Below are 13105 nucleotides of genomic sequence, written 5' to 3' on the forward strand. Positions count from 1 at the left end.
CCTGCTTTCACAGCATCTTCCCCCAAATAATCAGATCTCACACTTACACTGCACTGAACTCTCAAAACCGTCTTGGTGCTTTATGAACTTAACAAGATAAAGTACACATTTCTCTTTTGGGGTCACTTCACCCAGCTCTGAGGTGTAGGCAGCTCAGGAATAAAATGCTGCTGCAGTCCCGTGCTTCACTGCAAGTTTTATAGCGGAAGAAAACTACCCTGCTACACATCAGAAACATGCTCCAAACTGGCTTTTGTTCAGTGCTCCGTGTCTCATACTGGAAAAGAAAGGACAGGTGTTCACTCTGCCAAACCTCAAACACTATGCAGACCTCTAAGACGATACAGGTTGCACTGAAAGTAACACCTCTTACTTATTTCCATGGAAACTACAACAGATAAATAGAGAACAATAATCCCATTTGATAGAGCGAATTCTCATCTACACAATGCTATTTTTCAATGTAGTCATCACCATTCTTTCTGCATGGGGGAATTCAATCCCACACCTTTGCTCCATCCACGCTTCCATGTCAGCTGCCATTCTGTCAGACTGCCCCTCTGCTGCCACCTGTCACACAGCAACAACACACAATGGGATATTGGAGTTAAGATTCAACCTCTGCTGCCATCCACCAGTATCCACCTCTGATGCCATAGGCCAGCATCATAAATAGGAGGCATTTCTTTTGGAGCAGCCCTGGTATTTTGGATGTGCTGCCATCACAGCTGCATACTGCTCACTGGTTCACAGTGGTGAAACTGCCCTTGAGCAAAGTTCATCTCTACAGGCTCTTTGAAAGGCTATCAGACATTCCCCATCCACATCAAGGTAGCTTGCTTGTTTGTTTGAAAGCAGCACAGTAAAGTGCTGCAGCTATCAGCACAGGATAACACGTTCTGCAGTGTTTTCTCCCCATCTGACCTACAGTCGATGGCAGCCACAAAGCAGCTCCTGGACATGGGCAGGAAGATCCCGTTTCTCAGTGGACATCTCCCCCAGAAAACTGCCCACATGCTACTAATTACCTTTATCACGGGTATTTCAGACTGCTGATTGAATGAGCAGAGTTGCATTCAAAATAATGCTATTTTACTTATAAGCTGACAACACCAATTCCCAACTTTTTTTTTTTTTTCTAAGAACTGAAAGAAAAACACTTCTCTATTTCTTGGGAAGTGTCCATTAATGCTAGTGAACGTAATACACAACCAGTGAGGAGATGGCTCTGTTGCAAGGAGCTGACTGGGGCAGAAGTGCTCGAACAAGACATTCAGTCCAATGGCCTCTGAGCCCGTGCAGGGGCTAAAGGCACTGCAGAGCACTCAGCACAAGGAGTCCTCCTGTGTCATTTCAGGCAATGTGGGACTGGATGCCAAAGCTGTGCTTCTTCACCACAGTAAGTTTCTTTCTGGGAGACAGAACAAGGGTCTTTACAGGTCCGACTGGAGGTAAATAATAAACTTCTGTATGGGCTGTGACGTGGAGCCTCTGGGTAAACACCTCAAGGAACCTCCCCCAAACTAAGCGGTTTACATTGCTCTGTGTGGTAGAAATGCAGCACTTTCAGGACTTCAAAAGCCAAAATGCCTGGGAGACCAAATCTATACTTGCTTTAAAATTACTGTGCAAGCCACATGACACACAACATATGCAGGGAAATGCATATGAATGAAAAAGATTTCCATGTTACTTTCTTACCCGTGAGAACGAGGAGTAAGTCGAAGCAAAAACATTACAGAAAAGTGTAGGATGGAGATCCTGGCACTATTTGCATGAGTACCCACCCTGGCAAATTTTCAGGCTCTACTTTAGGAGATTAATCTCCTTGCACAATCGATGGAGACAGAGCAGAAGCAGGACAGCAGGAATACCCAACCGCACGCTGGCCTGTGCAAAACACAGCGAGCTGGCCTCGTGATTCCCATTCTTTGCACTGTATGGCAATATACAGGAACTGTGTTAAGTTCCATCAGCTCTCCAAGGTCGCACTGACCACCAGCACTAACCTGCTGTTTCCCCCTCTCTGGTAAGGCAGAATTTCTCCATGCAGAACATTTTGGCCATCCACTTCTGGCATTACAGGCAATCTTGTTAGCTATTACAGGAATTCCCTATGTAGATTATGCTATAATTTGCTTATGTAGACACTAACTTCCAAAGCTCGACTTGCACAGGTGGAAAGAGCGGTGCATCACTTGATAGTTCTCTTCAGCCTGGAAAGGCCAGCTCATCACTCAGCCCTTTGCTCTCAGACTGAGCCCAGGGCCCTGACACCATACCCTTACAGACTCGGTGTTTACCACAGTCAAAGATCATAGGACCATCACAGCCAACGCATTATGAAGTATACCGAATGGGAGGGGAAGTTTCCATGCAAATTCAGTGCCCCTCATCTTCAGGTGAGTGACTTCCTCCTTATCGGTAATGAAGATGATGCTAGCAAGTCCTGAAAGTACCGAGCGTTTAAGAAATGCAAACTCGCAGACTCTGCTTAACCAGCAAGGAAATTCACTGTAGAATTCCACAACATAATGCCAATAAAAGTGGAGCTCAGGCACAGATCCCTGCAGTAACTCACTGTCCCAGCACTGGCTAGCCCACGGATAGAACGGGATGGGATAGGGGTCAGGGTAGCGACACAGGGAACCACAGAAGAAGGCAGAAAGTGCTGCCTGTGCAGTACCTCACCACAGCCCAGACCAGCACTGTGGTGCAGCTGCTGCCAGCCTGTGGAGCTGAAGGTGGGCACCTCGCACTGGTCCTGAGCCCGGTGACAGACACGTGCTGCAAAGCACCTCGTTAAGTTCTAAGGAAAGGTGCCAGGAGAAATCGATCTGACATATTAGCAACAGTACCTTCTAAAATGAAAATCTGGAAATATCCATGCAAATGTGCATTTTCAACCGCAGCGTTTCTGCAACAGCTTTCTATTAATCATCCATCGCTGCTTTCAATCTCGTCTGCCTTCGCTATAAACAGAAACAGACCACTGCAGCGGTCATTCCTGCTAAATGTATTATGCCCCGAAGCTGCAGCTTACCTCACTCTTTAAATAACGCTGTTTCTCCCCATGCTTAATAAAAAGAATAGTGCAAATATGGCGATGCTGTCATTTATTTGAAAGGGGAATGGAAAGGTTAAAGGCGAACGCTATAAACACAGTTACCTATAGACCACAGTGCTTTCTACAGTAGAAAGGGAGAAGATGATATTGCCTCTCCCCTCGAGAGGTTTCATTTTGACTGCAGCAGAAACGACACAGAACAGCCATAAACGGTACGTACAGCCAAGGAGCACACTTTGAGCTGCCCTTATTGCTACCCGGTGAAGCACAGTGATTATGCCCAGACTTCGAGGCGCTCGTATTTTCTACCTGTGTCTGTGCACAGGGTTTTAGAGTTCAGTGCTCGTTTTACACAGGCTGTATACAACTCCGTACCGCCAACACCAATAGGTGGTGCTTGAGGTGAAACAGTGCTAGCAGAATCCAGCTCCTCATTGAAGAACCGTTTCGAACTCCTGGCTTACAAAAGCAAGCAAAGCACGCAAAAAGGACCAAGAGCATTAAGAAGCTGCAGGAGTTAATGACTTGAAGTCCATCCATTCACGTCAGACTGGAAGGCAGCAGGGGCAGGGCCAGCAGCATCTGCACAAGGTAACCTGTGCATTTTCCTTCTACGCTTCTTAAAGATATGCATATGCAGGAAAACAGCCAATTCAGTAACTAATGGCTGAAGACGAGGATTTTCTCAGCTATGCTTTGGAGTGAGGTGCCACAATCCCACGCTGTGTGGTTGAAGCTGTGGGGACGCAGTGTGGAACCACTTGCACTTGCAGAGCTATTCCTCTGAGCTTTACAGATAAGCAGGCGGGCGTTCAAATGCAACAGCTACCAGCTGCACCAAACGGGGACAACCAAAGTACTTTCACAGCACAAATGTCTCTTCTGGTTTTGTTTTCAACCTAGGATAATTTTTGGCTTTATTAAATGCCAAATAAGCAGCTTTGCACAGTTTTTGCTGTGTAGTCCTGTTGAGGTATAGAATTTGCTTTTGGATGCGTTCAAGCCCACCCTATGACAAAAAGCACCTTAGTGCTGATGCAATTGCACTGACAATGAAAGGCACAGAAAGAGGCAAACCTCATGAGTAACAACCCCAAAACTGTCCCAAGGCAGCACAGGACGTTTTCAAAAGACACAGCTGGGATCTGAGCACCTTGTTTGCAATAGCTCTGTATCACCCCCACAAACCCAGGCAATTCTGCAAATGCAAAAAGGGAAGAAGATGGTCTCCTCTGAGTACCACTGCTGCGGCACCAAAGCATTGCCACTTGTTGCAGTAGCTGGAAGAGAACCGCAGGTCCATCGACCTCTTCCCTTTTGTTGGTACAGAACGTTCGCGTCCAAAATAACCCAAGCAGCTTAAAAAACAGCAGGCAAATCTCATCCATCATTTCTCAACGTGGGGATTCTAAAGGTGGCATGGGACCGCTAGGCTTTGCTGTCCAAAAGATGAATGGGATTAACACAAGGAACAAAAAAGCAATGCTCTGGCGGAGCCTCATATGCATCACTGCATCGGGCAGGTTTGACAGATGACCAGGTGCTTCCCATGGCTACCTTCTAGACACACTTGAGTATAGCAAGAAATTCAGGAGCTTTTCTAACCCACAGCACCAGCCATGCAGAAAACACTCTTTTTGCCACCCTGCCCCAGCCCAGCATGGCACCCAGCTTTCTGCACTGTGTGCAACCACCCCCCTGAAAGTGGGTGTATGGAGTGTAACTACCAGGAGTGATTCGGTGCATCGCTATTACTGGGCACCCCAGGGCACACCTCTCACAGGACAGACACGGCTCCCTGCCCACAGGTGTGCTCACAGCACAGCGACTGGTGAAGCATTCATTTTAGCTTCACGGTCCAAACTGATAGCACTGAGTTAAAGGCCACAGAACCAGCCTTTTTATACTGTCTCTCCTTCCAGCCATTCGTGTTCACAACTGGTATTTAAACCCCAGATACAACTGCCCCCAAACCAAGGGATTTCCTGGCGCGCATAGGATTTAGTTGGAAGACAAGCAAGCAAGCAAACAAGCCCCACAAAACATATTCACTGACAACCGCCTTCTGTGCCCCTCTATTTCAGCTGCCCTAAGTTTAAATCAGAACACAAAAGCCAAACTCATGCACCCACCTCTGCTTTGGACTCAGTGTTTATATACTGTAGGACACCTAACAGCTCTCCTGGACTTGCTTCGGAAAAATGACTCCTCAGTCCATGAACCCACCAACTCCATTCCATGTAAATTTAACGCACAGAGCTAGGCAGGGTGATTAAAAAAGGCAGAGTTTATCAAACTTCCTGAAAGCCGGATTTGTTTTGTGCCCCATCAGTCTTCATAAAACCCACTGACTGCTGAAACATTGGACAGCACTTCGAGATCAGCACATAAGCAAAAGCACACTTAGAACCGCTTCACTCTATTGATTCTGATCTTATTTTCACACTGAGTCCCCACATCCCTGCAGCACAGCACCCGGCAGCTCACCTCCTCCGAGCTTCCTCCCCACTGGAGGCACCCCTACATTTAATGTTTGTGTCACCAGGAGACAGGCCCACGTGTAACAGCAGGTATTTCCCACCAACATGCTGCCCTGGAGATCCACTGCCGAGGCACTGTAGTGGATATACGTGAGTAAGGAAGCGTGCAGTGTTTTGTTCTGTTTCTAGGAGTGTTCCATAAAGTGTTGGTTCAGCAGCTGGAACCAGCTCAATGACCAGGCTGCTCTGAAGGGGATATCCCATTGAGATACATGACAAATTGAGAATTTCTGTTGACATAAGATAGGCTTTTCTCACACTAAGGGAAAACACAGTACATTATCTCTTTGTCTGTACATTGGGGTAACCGAAAAGAGGATTACGTGATCCTGACATGGACCTTTCCTCTCTCCTTTCTTTACAGGCTTACATGCAGCTCTGAACAGCATTCCCAACGCTCAGCTCCACGGCAGCTGCAGACCAGCAGGGACGTTTGCACACTGCAGCCACGTGCCCACACTGACCAGCTGTGCAGGGCTCAGGCTCATGGCCTGCTTTGCTACTTGCACGCTGGAAAGGACATTAATGGCAAAATGCTCGGGTTCTGCCTGACCCCAGCCAGCAATGCAACCCAGTTTCCCATATCACCATCAGTGAAAAATCATTGTATCTACTCACGGTCTGCAGTGAGGGCCTGAAAAACAGAAAAGAATTTCGTGCTAAATTATGTATCGTGCAAAACTTAATTCTCACTTAGCACCACCGTAACTGTGAAGTCTCAGTTATTCAGCATTCCAGCATGTTCATCTGTAGCAGAGCACAGTTTTTAGCTTTTGAGGCTCTTTATGGCATCCCTGCACATTTTAACCTACCCAGCCTCTCCTGGCTCACCAGTTTAGGAACAGCTGGATCCCATTGGCAGACCTTGCCTTTTGGGTGTAGGACAACACTGCCCAAGACACAGCAGTGGGAAATGAGAGCCTAAATCTGCACTGGCACAAGGGGACAGACCCATTTTATCCAAGTCCCTCTTAACCTCCAAGCTCCCTCTTACCATCCTGCATCACCAGTCTGTATCTGAAGAAACTCACAGAGCTCAAGAACTCTGAAGAGTGAAACCATAGTAAGGAAAAGGAAGGAAATTAGGAATTCTGAACACCGAGTGTTCTCAACGGAACCTTAAGCAAATCATTTCACGTCGTAGCAACTTCATTTCCCAAACCACAGAACAGGACAGCAAATAGCTCTGCTGTTGACTTTACTTGAACAGCTATTGTTAAGTCTCTCTGGGTATGCATCACAGATGGAAAACTCAGTGACATGTCACATATATAAGTATATATATACATATGTGCACATATAAAAGTATTTGAGTATGCCATTATGCTGAGGCTCCAACATGGCAAAGAAGCAATTGTCAAATCAACATTCACATTTAACATTCACACTTCAGTAGCTCTGAAGTGTGACACCATGAGTTCCTTTCTTCCATAGGAATAATTAAAGCCCAAAGCAAGTCAGGGTCTTATTTAACCAGCAATGACCAGTTCAGCCTCAGTGCTGGTCACTGACAGTAGACTCTTCCATTTTAGGGCCTAGAGGAAAAGGATGAAACGAGTATCTCATAAAGGCAGAAGATAGCAGATACTACCCAGTTGTAAATGACCTGTGGGAATGCAGGTCCTAATAAGCCTGCAAAACACTGCATAAATGTCTTCAGCTGAATTTGTTAGCTCTGGATGGAGCACATTTCCTAAATGCTTAATTTTGAAATTACCTCCCAGTAGACTTTCTCCAGCTTTTCTTAAACCATTAAAGGCGGGCAGCCCGGGCCCACGCAGGAACCCCCAGCGAGGAAATATTTCGTTAATTCAATTGCATAACGATGATGGATTCTGAAAGGGATGACATGTGGAGACTGCTGAGGAACAGAAAATAAAAGTATGGGGCATGTCTTAACCAGGATTCCCAGGGCACCAGGAAGGCCAGGCCAGCAGCGTGCTGCAGCAGCCGTGCCAGCCAGGACAGCACGCGAGGGATGCTCTTGCTCAAGTGCTCATGACCACAGCTGCAAGGCCAATGCACACCCCAGCAGGCTGCTCACACCTTGGGCACGGCCAGCTTGGCTCGCACCACCACAGGGCTTTGACACAGCCGGTTTGGGCAGGCTGGGAACATTGGAACCACGGATAGAAATCAACACGCTGAAAGTCAACGATGAAAATCAAAGCAGTATTTCAGTACTGTTTGGTACTGCGGACACAAAGCAGATGAGACAACTTAAAATAATGAGTAGAAGTATCACAGCTAAGGATCCTCCTAGAGACAGAGCCCTGACAATCGCCTGCCCACCTATCATACAGCTGTGGACGTCCGGGGATCGCTTCAAACTAAATGAGCAATGGAAGTAGTTAGAAAGGAAATTAAGGAAAGGAAACTAGAGTCTCAGCAGCAGAAAGCAAATGAAGAAACCGTAATTGCAGGCAACGGGGCAAAATGACAGCTTATCAGACAACTTTCCCGATAAAAGAAACACAAATTGTACAAAAAGTCCCACAGTCAGCATGGGGCAAAGATGCCCTGAAGAGCTGACTGTTACAACCCCGTTATAACCCCTGTGGGCCACAGAAGCCTCACTTTTCACTTTCCCTGTAAGGAGGAAGATGCCTGACGTGGTTCCGGAGGGGATGGCAGGGCCTGTTCCTGCCATGCAGCACTCAGCAGCCCAGTGCTCCTGCCACAGATTTATCTCCTGCAATGAAATTCAAGGAGATTGAAAATGGAAGAGCAGCACGTGAGCTGCACTGCGATGTCGCATGCCTGGCTTGACAAAATGGGATCCGATATTTCAGGTGGACAGACCTCTTCATTTACTTACTCCGTGACAGGATGAAAGAACTGGCGTGGTAATTCATGTGTTGTATTTCTCTGTGCTGAGGAAGGAGAGAAAAGGTGCTTGAAACTTCCTTAATACACTGAGCAGCATTCATTCCGCAGTCCTAAAGGGAAAGTCCAAAAAGGCTGTTTAACCCTGACATACCTGTAGCTACAGATTCTTGAGTTTGGGAGGGCGCTCTGGAGCAAATAATCACAGTATTTTTACAGTAAACAATTATAATATTCTCTCCCTATTCCCGCTCTCTTCCTCCAGTCAGCTACAAAGGCTGCTGAGCCACGTGGGTGTTGGGGTGATGGGTTTCCCTTCTCTCAGGCTTTCCTCCCATCACTGATACCTGGCTCTGTACATGCACCGTGAAAGCAAGCACCGAGTTCAGTTTTATAGCCCAGTTGTCAGCCTGCTGTCCCTATGCCAGGGCAGCTGTGTGCCTCAGAGCTGAGCGACACAGGAAGGAAATATCCAGCAGTCCCACGTGGCCCTCCCAAGCTCATGGAGATGGCTCCATCCCAAGCAGCAGAAGAGCATCTGTGCAGCTGCTGGGCACCACAGAGGCTCGATCAGATAGAAGCCCTTACGGGTGGACATGTGTACCCAACCAGGACACTTTTGTTTTGCTCGATCACTGATGAACCGGGCAGAGGGAGCACACTCCAGAAGCACACACAAACCCAAGCCACAGCAGGTGTGCTGGGGAAGAGTTCGGTCCTACTAAAAGCCAGGTTTCTGGTCCCAGAAGCCTCTGGTCCACGTTTTATAGCCTTGAGATAGTGACAACCTTCTGATGCACAACACAGTTGAAATCCAGGCAGGCAGCTGCTGCCAGAGCAGACATAGGAACGGCCCCACAGGCTGAGTCCATCTGCACGTGTTTGCAGAGTAACCCACTCCCCTCTCTTGAGTGACAGACCCAAGCTCAGGGGCTGCCCTCCTCCTGTCTGCACTAGAATGCTGACCCAGGCAGGGCTGCTTGCAAAGAGCAATTTTCATTTGGTGAATCTTTCATTTCACGTTCTCTCAGTCCTCTATTGCTCACTTCCCCTTATATAAGCACAAAGCGCTCTCTTATCTCTTTCCACCACCACACATCTCCATTAGAGAGAGAAGCCGTGAGCATGGGCAGCACACTCAATCTTGCACAGGTGCAGAGCCACAAGCATGTGCCCACTGTGTCACCACGATCAGCCCAGTCTGCTTTTTAGATCTCAGCATCTTTTGACAGCGCTGACCTGTAGGTAGAGCCTGTGAAGCTGCTTGTGTGTATGGGCCATGTATGCAAAAGGACGTAGCAGCAGCACAAGGACTGACACTGTGCTCTGCTCAAAGTTAGCAGGGAAACTAGAACTGCGGCTCAACCCTGTTGCAGAGTTTTCTGTCTCCAGAACCATTAGTGCATATTCTAAACTCAACAAAGCTCAAACCCAACCTCTGTGTGTGACAAGTCAGATTTTCGCCGTGTCAACCCTGGCAAAAGGCCTTCACAGCTGGTCCCTGTGCACCACAGGCAGCCCCGATGGGGCTGAAAGAAGAGGAGCCCAGCCAGCCAGGTGGTTGGGAAGCCCTGTCCACTACCATCCAGACATGCAGGAAGCAGCAGCACACATTGGTCTAGACTTGTGGCTCCCTTGCATGAGATCGGTGTTTATGCCAGCAAAGTGACAGACAGCCCTGAGAGTTTGAGCAGAGGTTAGGATCTACGATCAGGTTGCATTTTAGAAGCACATTCTAAAAGGGACTGTTAACTCCCAGCGTGGATAAGGTGGAGGGCTTTTCCTTATGAATTATAGATAAGCTCTCTGATGCAGCAAATGCCACGTATCCAGAAGCTCAGCTAGACGTAAGGGAAGAGGTAGAAAAACCATGCAGAGACACCTCATTCTCCAATCTGATGTGAGTTGACAAAGATTGTTTAGAAGCCAAGGGCCAGACTTTCAAAAGTACTCCCTCAAGAATCTTAACAAGTGGTTAGATCTTCAGACAGCTCCGCTCTGATTCGGGCACATAAATGAGGTGGACAGATTAAAACAAAACAAAGCAAAATTCATGCTGAGACAACAGCAGCTGTCCGTGTCCACGAGCAGCTGAGCACGACAGCTGAGAGGGAAAGAGGGGCCGCTGGGGAATGCTTGGGCTGCAGTGCGTTTGTCAGAGCTGCCCAGCTCCATTGCTCCCACTTGCCCAGCTCCAAGTGACACTGCGGGGAGGCATCCCCTCCTACTGCAAGGTGCTGCTGCCAAGAGGCTTGGCAGAACCTGCCATGGAACATAGCTGGAAGAAGGCACCACGGGCAAAGCAGCAGAAAATACAGTATTGGGGCAGAAAGCTCAGGGATATCCAAGCAGCCTCAGGAAGCAACCTCTGTTTTGGCGTAAAGGATGAAGAGCCTCATGAGATCTGACAACTCAAACATTACACTGCTGCAAACAAACATTCCAGCTTCCGCAGACGTCCATGAAGGGCTGTCAAACAGCTGTGGAGGAATATGAGGAAGCTGTCCAGAGGAAAATACTTAATTCAGACCAAAAAGGCAGGAGTGAAAGAGCTTGGCAGATCTTCTGAGGGTAAAGCTACATACCCCACTTATTGAATTTCCCAGACTTTCAGTCTGATAGAGTTGAAAGACCCTGCACTAGCCTGCCAGAGCCCCGAACCAGCCAAGCTCAGCTCAGCTGCTGCCATTCACAGCTACAGCAGCACCTCTAAGCAGCAAACTGCGAGCGAAGCACGGCTTCCCCAACACAGCACAGGCATTTGGGCAGCGCCACACGGCTGTACAACACCGGCCAAGGAAAAATTATACTTCAGTATTTCATCTGAAAAAATAAAATGCCATTTAAAAATCAACGTCAAGGATGGCGGTGTTGTAAAAGCTGTAAGAGCACAAGGCGGAGAGAAATCCTTCCTGAGTGCGCACCTTCTGCCCATGGAGCGCAGCGGCGGGCTGCTAGAACTGCACAGCTGCTGTCTCACAAAGAAAGATCGGGGACTTCTTCCCCACGGTTTCCTTTCTAATCCATACCAGGACACCAGCAACGCTTCTCATCTCATCTGTCAGCTCTTCTGTTTTGGCCTTCGCAGCATCTCACGGCTGGCGGTGTCTTGAGGACACGCAGAGCAGTTTACCAAGTCTCCGTGCACGAGGCTGAGTGGGATATCGCAGGACTGGTTTTCATGATCCAGCTGTCCCTTCCAACTCCTCATCCTTATGAGCTAACCTGTCAGACATAATTCTTCCCGCCCGAAGCACAGATGAAGTCAGCACTAACCAACCAACAACCAGCTATGTTGCAGAAAACAAATTTGGAAGAGGCACAATTACATGGAGAATTAGTTCCTGTGTACATTCAACTCAACAGGGCAGCCCATACCCTGCCTCTTGCCAGATGGATTTTACAAAACAAGTTTCTGAGCCGCTCCAATCACGTTTCCTTATCAAGCAGCAGCCCTGCTTGTTTCTGCAAAGCCTACTCCATAGAGAGTCCTGAAAATAAGAGATAGGCCCTGAACATCTGTCACCTGGGAGGTTAGCTTAGATTGTTTTTAATAGTTTGTGGTACTCATAACTGGTTTTAAACTGACAGGGGAAAATGATAAGAAGAATGAGATCTGTGTTTCTGAGCTCACATCAAAGAGCAGCTTTAAAGAATGAGTAAAAAGGCTGTCAAAATAGGAAGGCTTTACCTAGCAGCCTAACAAAACAGGCTTCAAACAAGCAAGAGTGGCCCTAAACAAATTAACCAGATAGGGAAAGTGTTGGCTGAAAAGTAAATATTTAGCAGGGCCCATTTCTACTAAAAGAAAAAAGAAAAAAAGAAAAAAACAGATCACAAAAGAGATGTTTCTGCTGTAGGAAGGACGACCATAGGATTTGGAAGTACTTACAGTTCTTTTCTGCACTACTGCCTGTGTTAAAGTCATCAGCCTGAGATTGGCTCTCCATTACACTGCACAGTGTACAGCCCATTCACTCCGTGACACGAATTTCTCCTGCAAGGCTTCTTTAAACTTCCCTTTGTACCCCCAGCTTTTTAACTGCTATCACAAACCTTCAAGATTTAACCCCGGGGGACAAAGCAGCAGTCTCCCGATACAAAGATTAATGCCGTTCCACAGAGAAGTGCAGACACATGAATTATCCCGGGGCTTTCATTCTGCCGGAGCCTTCGCCCCAGCAGCCGGCAAGGCAGGTACCCACACACCCACACCCACCCCCTGCCCGGGGGCAGAGCTGCCTCCTTGCTGCCCTCCACACCAGCAGCGCAAGCAGCAGCAGCAGTTTGGAGACCTTCTCCTCCTCCACGCTGAGCTACGTCAGAGCAGATGGTGTTCGGTGCTTCTATCTGGAGCAGTGCTCAGCAAAGCCAGAAATACTCTCTCTAACTTGTCTCTGACATTTCCTAGACTAGCTCAGCCGCGTGGAGAAGCACCTCCTCAATCATTGTGCTTGAAAAGAGCCCACCAGAAGCAAAAAGCTGCAGGCAGAGCCCACTCCTGTGGCCAACCAACGCCCCCCAGATCCCCCAGCCCCTCGGAGCAGCTTTGTTTGTGTTTGAAAGCTGCACCACTACAACCATCTGGTACCGTACCCTTCCCCTTGGGCATTCCTCTGGGGAAGGGAGGGTGTGAGCAGCTCCCCAAACCTTGAACTATCTCATGAATACA

The 13105-nt window shown here is 48.0% G+C and overlaps 1 protein-coding gene across 1 annotated transcript in view; it reads right to left on the minus strand.

The window, feature by feature from the left end:
- Positions 1-13105, minus strand: part of GPC1 (glypican 1) — a 163087-nt gene that overhangs the window by 136687 nt on the left and 13295 nt on the right. The window lies entirely within an intron of this gene.

This window comes from Gallus gallus, chromosome 9, assembly GCF_016699485.2.
Source record: "Gallus gallus isolate bGalGal1 chromosome 9, bGalGal1.mat.broiler.GRCg7b, whole genome shotgun sequence".
NCBI classification, from domain to species: domain Eukaryota; kingdom Metazoa; phylum Chordata; class Aves; order Galliformes; family Phasianidae; genus Gallus; species Gallus gallus.